Below are 8,845 nucleotides of genomic sequence, written 5' to 3'. Positions count from 1 at the left end.
AAAAATGTATAGCCCTGGCTGCTGTGGCTCAGTGGATTGAGCGTTGGCCTGCGAACCAGCTGTCGCTGGTTCGATTCCCAGTCAGGGCACATTACTAGGTTGCACGTCAGGTCCCCAGTTGGGGGCATGAGTGAGAGGCAACCACACAGTGATGTTTCTCTCCCTCTCTTTCTCCTTTCCCCTCTCTCTAATAAAATAAAATAAAATAAACAAACAAATAAATAAATTATTTTAAAAAAGTATAAGGAGGCCCCCCAAAATTAATTAATTTTAAAAATGTACAGAAGTCCCTCTTTATATCACGGTTCACTTATCATGGCCTCACTGTATCGCAGGATTTTTAAAAAATTTATATTTAATTATTTATTGTGGAGTTTTCACTATATCGCAGGATTTTGCGGTACTGTATACGTACGTTGTTAAAGTTACGTAGGTTTAAGAGTGTAGAATATGCTTAAGAACATAAGTAGTGTTATAAAAGTGTGGAAAAGGTTAATAACAGAGTGGTAAAGCTTAATAAGGGACTGAGAATGGTTTATAAGTGTGTGGGAAGGGTTTATAAAACCTTAAAATATATATAAATACTAAAGTAAGTATAAGGTTCCTACTTCGTGGATTTTCACCTATCACAGGGTGGAGGTGTGGGGGTCTAGAATGTAACACCCATGATAAGTGAGGGAATACTGTATATGTTTATATAGGGACGTTTTTCTACGTATGTTGTGGGGCTCCAGAATGAATCAATATTATGCAGGCTACTTTGAGGAAAGGCAGTTTTAACCTTAGGCTCAAGAGGAACTTCTGCCCACCCCATCCCAACTACTTAGAAGAATTTGAATTAGGGGCCTTGACCCTAATAAGATATTATCAAAGGTGGGGTAAACTTTTATTTACTAAGCTTTTGTTCTTAACACTCATCAATGACCCTTTGAAGCCCCCAAGGCACCTTAACTCAACCCCTCGCCCAAGATGTCTTACATACCTCAGTCCTCCTTTCTATCTCTGAACCTCTCTTGCATGCGGGGGTCTCTGACTCTCTCATGCTTACAGGGTTCCATATATATGTATTACATTTGCTTATTTTCTCTTGCTAATCTGTCTCATGTCTATTTAAATATCAGAGAAGCCAGAAGAACCTTGAGGGTAGAAATATTTGTTCCTCCTCTACAATTTATGTACACATATATACATATACACACACATATATATATTGGGGAAGGAACACAAATGGGTTCACTGTAGACCTAATGTTTTGCAATTGAATTTAAATGTAGTTTTAAAATATAATACAAATCATGTGATGGCAGCTTTCTGATCTTTGAAGCAGCCATGAACCCTGTTGTCAAGAGAACCAGACAGCAGCTTTTGTCAGCTAGTGGTTATGGATTGAATGATGTCTTTTAACCCTTTTCGCCAAATCTGTTGCCCCCAGAACACAACAAGGATGCCAGCTTGTTAAACCAAGCACGCAGTTGTCCGGGGACAGCCAACTGACCTGGAGTCTGAACGATCCTTCCCCATGTGGGAAGGCCACCCTCCCCTCCACACCCCCACTATTAATAGGGATTTCTGGACCCAAGGGTAGGTAGGACGACGACCATGTCCAGCTTGAAGCAGCTAGAGGAGCTTGAGACCTTCGCCCATTGTCCTTTACAAGATTACAAAGGGTCTTAATATCTGAGAGGGAGGGATAGTTATTTTTTACGAACCATGGGTATGGACTTGGGGCGGGGTATTGCTGGGGGAGGGAGATGCTGGGTGGAGGGAAGTAAAGGGGAGAAAATTGGAACTATTGTAACAATATAATCAATAAAGAAAAGCTGGGAAAAAAAAAAAAAGAGAGAGAGAACCAGACAGCCTAGAAAGCCGGGTAACTGGAGCCACTTTGCCAGGTATGGATATTGAACCTGTGGCAGAAAGAGGTTCATCATGGCAGATGACCTAAAGTGATTCCTGTAGAAAAAGTTACCAAGTTGAAAGGCTCCATGCTATTATTTTGTCAGAGAGAGACGGAGTGCCTGTTATTAAAGTGGCCAGTGATAGCACTCCAGAGCATGCTTTGAGACCTGGTTTCTTATCTACTTTTGCCCTTGCAACAGTCCAAGGGAGCAAACTTTGACCTCCAGAAAAGAAAACTATCATCTGTCACTACAATACCTACCAGGTGGTTAAATTTGATTGTTTACCTTTGGTGGTGAGTTTCATAGCCAGCCGCAATGCCAATACAGGACTAATTGTCAGCCTAGATATGGAACTGGCTCCATGATTTTGAGAATTGAGACAAGTTGCAGAAGTTTCTTAATCTGACATGGTTTTGATGTCTAACTTATCTTCATTATAACAGACACAATATCAATCTAGCAGTCTTGAGACCACAACAATACTTGTATCCATGAACTCAAGAAAGGCACCCTTTACTACCTTACACTAAAGAAAGAGTCTATAGATACAATTTATGGACAGATTGGTTGCTATCTTTTCTTATATAGGTCTTACTTACTGAGATTGGGGATACCACAGAAAGAGTTCAGTCTATCACAGCTCCCATGGAGTTAGTCCAGTCACCGGATCTGCATGAGATTCTATTCAGTGGGTCAGAATCAAAATGTTACTTTGATCCACTTGAAGCATGCAGTGCTGCCTCTTGTACACTCTGCCAGGTTTGCAGAATGAAATAGATCCTTTTTACTGTGGATAATAACGAGGACATTTTTTTCATATTGTTTTATTTCTTTGCATTGAGTGTGGGAAAGACAAAATGACTTAGTAAAAGTAATAAAATCAGTACAATTGCTAACTTTCCTCTGTTTATATTATTTTACAGTATGGATGAATATTACTAATTAATCTAATTCTCCTTAGAGGGTGCTGTTGTTTAATGAAAATGATAGCTGATGCCCCCCCCCCACTCTGCTTTCTATAACCAATCAGTGTTTTAATGTTTGTGTATTCTTTATAAAATTTGGTTGTGATTCATTATTGAACTCTGTTTCCAATATTGATATGTATGTAACCATGATACCACAGCCATCTTTTTCAATGCATGAGTATAAATAAAATAGAACAACACAAACAAAGGAACTAAATAGAACAAAGAGCAGAATAGCAGTCAATAGGGGGGAGGGGAGAGGGAGAGAAGGGGGATAAGTAAGGGAAGGGTTTAGTCAAAGAACCCGTATAAATGACTCATTGACACAGACAACAGGGAGGGATATGATTGTGGGAGAGGGGGTGGGTGAGAGAAATTGGGGGGAAAGGGGACAACTGTAATTGAAAAACCAAAAACAAACAAACAAACAAACAAATAAATAAATAAATAAATAAATAAAAATAGTATTTTTAAAAGTTAAAAATATATATATATAATTAATAATTGAGAAGAACTTAACTTTTAAATTAGAATGTGCTTCTTTTTCTTTTCTTGTTTTCTCTGAGAGTAGTTTTTTATGTAAAATTACTCTGTGGGCTGAACTGACTAAAAATTAGTGAAAGATCAACTAAGTAGAAGTCAGCCTGACTTAAGGCACAACTGTATAGAGAGGATTCAAGCATCTGGCTGACAGCTTGAATAGATGAACTCTGAATTTTCCAAAACCGAAGTGACTAATATAAGGGGTTTTGGAGAAATAGATTGGAAAGTCAGATTTCAACACTACATTTATGTCTTGGATCCAAAGCTCTGGGTATTTGTGTCAAAGGAAACTCATGGGAGCAGATTTGCATGAAGAAAGGTCAGGAACCTTTTCTTCCTCTTCTCTCTTTTCCTCTTCCTCTTTACTTTAACAAGAACTGAATAAGTTCTCTCAACTTTCTGATATTCCTCTTCCTTGAATTTCCATATAAAATAACTTGGGTTCACTTCCCAAATAATAAGGGGAAATTCAATGACACATAAATCTGTCTTTTTTCCTATCAGCCTGAAAATAGTAAATCTTTGTTCAACAGTGATTCATTTTATCTACACCATCTTACAATGTTATACAAAGATTCACACATGAATAGAACTCATCCACATTGTAGCCTATGTGAAAATTTATTTCTGTTTTCCAGTTAAATACAATAATATTCTATTGTATATAAATTCTGCATTTTGTTTATCCATTCATCTCACTAAATTTTTTTTGAATGATATTCCTGTAACCTTATTAAGCCTTCATTCTGCTTTTTGGTCCTGGACAAGTTTACCAATGTTCTACTTGAATATTTTTTAACATTTCCAGATTTTATTTGACAGCCTAGAATTCTTTCAGGGTTTAAAAAAAAAATTTTTTTTTTTAATTCCCAGTCATAGCTGCTTTTCTCCCAGGCAGCAAGGCATCTAGGACCAGGGCTTTGGTGTAAATGGAAAAAGAACAAGGTCAAGGCCATAAGTTGGTTCACAGTACCTTACTCAATGAGTACAGGGGTGGCAAAAGTAAGTTTATAGTTGTATTGCATTAACAATACAATAATTAATAAATAATACAAGAATAAACATGCATATTCACAACTGTAAACCTACTTTTGCCCACCCCTGAATTCACAGGCTACTCCTGTGAATGTACCACCTTTATTGCTGTGGTAGCCATCTTCCCACAATGGCCAGATGTCCATTTGGGGGAAAGAATGGACATAACTGCTGAAACAATGGGCTTGATACTGCTTAAACTCTTTTCCCCAAAAGCAAGACACATTATTGGAGGAAAGCTGTGCTTTTCACACACACACAGGGGTTATCACAAATCAAGAAACAGCAGAAGATAACCACCCACCATCCAAGCCTTCGCACCCAACTCCCTACTTCTGGCAGCTTAGTTTTGAGACCATGTTGTAAATCAGTTGCAGAAGAGGACCAGGGGAATGGTTTTTCCTAATACTCTTCCCCTGCACCATGTGAGCTCCCCTGAATCTCACATGGTACTTGTGGTTAGGAACTATCCTCATGGGGGGCAGTACATCAACCACACTGTGCAGAATGACATAGAGAGAATGAGTATTTCACTTTCAGGCACTTTTACTCTTTATCACAGTTGTCAAAGCAGATGGAAAATAAGGCTGCCACTGAGTCAGACTCCTCAATTGCACCCTCTCTTCCTCATGTTCCAGAGAACTGATGTAATTTCTCCACTGTTGGAAAACAGTGACTTTTTTGTGTTTCCTAGTAATGTTTCTTTGGTATAAGGCCAAAGAAAGCATAGGTTAGCTCTAATTTTAATTAGCATTTATTTAACTATTTTCTTCCTTAGTATTTTCTTCAGGGGTCCTCTTCATGCCCATTTCTAATGTGTTTCTTGTAGTAGTGCGCTCCAGAAAGTTTTAGACAATGGAAACCAATCCAAAAATTAGTAGTACATAAAAGATTTTTTCTTTTCCCAAGAAGTGAAGCAAATCAGTATGACATATGAAAATGTGTTATTTTTCTCAATTTTTGTGTCAATTACAGAGCAAGGAGCTTCCCTTGTAATTAAGTTCTCTTCTTCCTTCCAGAAAGAAGTTTAATACAAGGAAGCCAGTCAACTGCCTCAGGGAGTTGATGGAAGTCCCATCTCTTTGAGTCACAGTGCGTAACTCAGTGGGAGTCAATTCCACACAGAGTTTTAGTGACATGATCTCACTATTTTATACCTCATGTCTACAGTTTGTTTACATATGAAGGCTGCTTTCCCTGATGAACAAAGTCCCATGTGAGACAAAGTTGACCTTGCATTTTCACATGCCCATCCACTCCCAGTTAGACATGAATCAGACTCTTTACACTTAGGCGTGTGGTACTTGTTGCATAGTTCAACCAGTCAGCGACCTCCTACTCCAGATTGTTATTGGCACTTGTTATTTGACATCTATGAGTATGACCAGTAATAAGCTCACTTTCACTGAAACCGTCAGCAGTATAACATTCCTGGAGGAGACTGGACCATTACCTCAAGCATATGGGTCCTGCTGCTCTTCTGCCTTCCAGATAGAGACAAGGAGATAGGCACTTAGATATTAGGATCCAAGGGATGAAAAGGGATAAGTCCTCCTAAAGTGGCTTGCTCACTGGAATACCTAGATAACAGCAAAGTTCATCTTTAGTAGTTGGCTGTGGGGCTTTGGTGTGGCATAAACCATTCATCCTTCACTGAGATGCTACAAAGCCTTATTAAAAACGTTTGTATCTCCCATGAATTCCTATTATATTCAAACATACCTGGAGATTTAGGTTGATGCATTTCATTGTTTATAAAATCAAGAGTGCTGCCCTGGCTGGTGTGGCTCAGTGGATTGAATGCCTGCATGTGAACCGAAAGGTTGCCAGTTTGATTCCTGGTCAGGCCACATGCCTGGGTTGCAGGCCAAGTCACCAGTTGAGGACGTGCAATCTGTCGATGTTTCTCTCCCTTTCTTCCTCCTTTCCCTTCTCTCTAAAAATAAATAAATAAATAAAATCTTGGAAAAAATAAGAGTGCTGATAAAAAGTAAAGTTTTGAAAGTTTCAAGTTCTAGGCTGCTCGTGGTCATCATTAACCAGCTTTGCTTGGATTGCACATCAGATGAAATGTGTTGTCAGTTTAAGCAAGCTCTGTTAGATGGAACATTGTATCTCATTTAAACCATAATACTTAACTGAGGAATAAACCCTGGCTGGTTTGGCTCAGTGGATTGAGCGTCGGCCTGCGAGCTAAGTGTCGCTGGTTCGATCTTCCAGTCAGGGCACATCAGAGAAGGAAAACTCTGACTCCAAAAAAAAAAAACCTCCACTGCCTTGCGGCATACCTCTTCAGGGGAAAGGCTAAGGGAGTAAACCCCGACAGAAAATCCGGAGCCGGAGTCCCTAAGGCGGTTTGACACTGTAGTCAACACCGGCAACTCCTGCGGCGCACCTGAACCCAAGCTGTATCGACTCCGTCTTTCCCTTGGACCCTTCAGCTGCGAAGAGAGGGGGGGTCTGCTGCATGGGCAACAGCAGACCCTCCATATCACCCTGCCCAGGCTCTGTAGCTTCAGCTTCACTGGAGAGGACACTCCAGCGTCATCGCAAGATGTCGATTCAACACGGGAGGAGACAGATACCGTGTCACTCCCGAGTCGGACTGCACAGCCATTCTCGGCGGTGCAGATAGACTCTTAAGAAGCTACACCATCGTCTCTCGAGACGGACGGCTGCCGACGACGAGGACTTAACTGAGGTTCTGTTAGACCCCAGGAATCTATGAATCTATGAATGGCTTAGGGGATAAGTGAGATACCTGAAATTATATGCACAATTTGTGTAGTTATGGATATTTCTGGGAAGAGAATTCTTAGCTCTTAACAGGTGTCAAAGATGAATGACACTCTCTCACTCTCTAAGTGATTTGAAATGACTATATTATGATGTATATAGTTCCCAATTATTTGACCAAACAATTTTTATTAATTTATTCGTTAATAAATATAGGGTATATTTATTCATTAATAAATATAGGATAAGTGACAACCTAAGAAAGACACTATATTTGACATTTAGGGAGAGACAAACATACAGTACAACTCCTGTTTTGGAAAAGATCACTATCTTCTTGGGATGGATTCCACAACAGTCCTCCAAAAAAAACAAAACAAAACAGTGCAAGGCTACAAATGTGCCTAGTAAGTGCTATGGGCAACATGTTAAAATAACTTAGAGGGGGGAAGGATGACTGCTTCTCAGGTTATTGGATGAGGAGCTTAAATTGAGTCTGGAGCTGCATCAGCAAAGCCTGCCGCTGGTGTTCAGCAAGTATGCCTGGGGTGTTCATGTTGAATGTTAAATAATGAAATACTTTTGTGGCTATTGGTTGTAGTCTTTCCCTATACCCACTCCAGTGCCTACACTGCCCTGGCCATACCCGCATCTCCATCAGGAATTCCCAACATTCACCAATACTCTACCCCATCCCCACCACCTTCCTAGGATCCAGTAACTGTAGGATTAATGCCTGACCCAGAAAGAATTCTTTAGGACACCACTCCAGCACTCTGGCTAGAGCCTTTCTGATGATTCATGTTTTGAACATCACCACTGCATTTAAAGTGTGGTATGTGTTTGTCAGAAGTTCACTTGTACAACTGAATGATGGAAATAATAGAAAGGACAGGAAAGGGAAATGATGAAAGTGAGAAGAAACTTAGTTTGTTGATAAGACTTCTGAAGTGGGATAGCTGACTAATTTAGTTTGGTACAAAGAAGCAGTGTAATGGACAATAAAATTAAAAAGACAAGTTGTAGCCAACCTGTTGTGGAAAGAGTTGGGGATTCCGTCGTCGGCAGCCGTCCGTCTCGAGAGACGATGGTGTAGCTTCTTAAGAGTCCATCTGCACCGCTGAGAATGGGGATTGGGAGCATAGTTAAGGGTAGGCCTTGCAGCCTATAATTTGGCTGTAGATAATCTTAGATCATGTGCAAATGCTTAAGGTGTGAAATGATGTGATGAATGTGGCACTTTTATAAGAATAATCTGGCAAGGATGTGTAGGATGAAAGGACAGAATCATCAGCAGGATAAATTCCACATGTTAGTTAGCCATCATGAAAAGTCCTGTGGAAAGATGTGGAGAGCAGGACCAATAAAATGGCATTGGTCTTGTCAAAATGGCATAAAATATGTAAAACAAAGTGGAGTCACTCATGTCAATCAAGATGGCTTGCCAATCAGCTGTGACAGTTTGGTTTAAGAGGGAAACTACCTAAATCATGCTAGACACATCTGGCAAGGAGACACACCTAAGATAGCTGCACACGTGAGCAGAACAGCCATGTCTGCAGAGTAGGACCACCCATAGATAGGCTCCTGGGGAAATTCCCCACCAGCCATCATGGGTGCCAAGACACTTATCAAGAGACCCAGAGGCGTGGCATACACCAG

At 40.2% G+C, this 8,845-nt stretch overlaps 1 pseudogene; it reads left to right on the top strand.

Annotated features, from left to right (window-relative positions):
- Positions 1-1,929: 1,929 nt before the first annotated feature.
- LOC150022030 (ragulator complex protein LAMTOR3 pseudogene) lies at positions 1,930-2,302 on the top strand (annotated as a pseudogene).
- Positions 2,303-8,845: the final 6,543 nt, after the last annotated feature.

This window comes from Furipterus horrens, unplaced genomic scaffold (genome assembly GCF_987537825.1).
Source record: "Furipterus horrens unplaced genomic scaffold, mFurHor1.1.pri manual_scaffold_1, whole genome shotgun sequence".
NCBI lineage: Eukaryota > Metazoa > Chordata > Mammalia > Chiroptera > Furipteridae > Furipterus > Furipterus horrens.
The sequence above is the reverse complement of the archived record's forward strand: the minus strand, read 5'-3'. Positions and strand labels throughout refer to the sequence as shown.